Source organism: Penaeus monodon, chromosome 20 (assembly GCF_015228065.2).
Source record: "Penaeus monodon isolate SGIC_2016 chromosome 20, NSTDA_Pmon_1, whole genome shotgun sequence".
Classification (NCBI taxonomy): Eukaryota; Metazoa; Arthropoda; class Malacostraca; order Decapoda; family Penaeidae; genus Penaeus; species Penaeus monodon.
Genome location: NC_051405.1, coordinates 16,366,579 through 16,367,410, shown reverse-complemented (window position 1 = coordinate 16,367,410; position 832 = coordinate 16,366,579).

Genomic DNA, 832 nt, shown 5'->3' with positions numbered 1-832 from the left:
GACGTGTATGTACTTTTGTATGCGTGTGTGCGTATTTATCTGCGCATGCCAGCCGGTGCTTGTCTGCTTCCCTCATTCATTCGGTTCCCCAGCGATTACATCTTTTATCATTTTATTCTCTCTCCCGCTTCGCCCCTCTTGCATCTCATTAGCATAACTGGTTAATCTATTTCTTTACTCTTAACTTTGATTAATTTCAAAGCTGGTGTTGGCTTAAGGTGTGCACAGGCGACATTTCATTAATTCGATTACACATTGCATACTTGATTAATAAACACCTGTCGGAGTTTGTTCACGTCTTCATTATCAGTGTTGCCACCGGGGAGCGAAAGGGGTAGATGATGGATGAGAAGATGGAAATAAGGAAGGAAAGTGAAGCATATGATACAGGGCAAAAGATATGAGATCCGAGGAAGACGAAGGGGCGTGGTGAGAAGTGTTTCGATGTTCACGTCTTCTTTATCAATGGTGCAATAGGAGAAAGGAAGACATAAGGGGGGAAGACGAAACCATATGATTAAAGGCAGTGGGTATCGGGTCAGAAGAAGCGGAGATATAAGTATTGTGAATATGTTTGAGGGGGCATTAGGGTTAACAACCACATATACTCGCTAATTGGCTCTTCATAACGCTCAAAGGTCAGCCTGCATGGGTACTGTGCTGAAATGCGCTCATAAAATGTTATTGCGTAAAATAGAACTCTGAAAAGATATTGCTATTATGATTTTGCATGTTACTGTAGTTGTTGTTATACTGTAGACTGTGGCTGGATTCCTCACTCCCATTCTATTTCTTCTCTCGACATATAGTCATAAACACCAACGGAACTAAA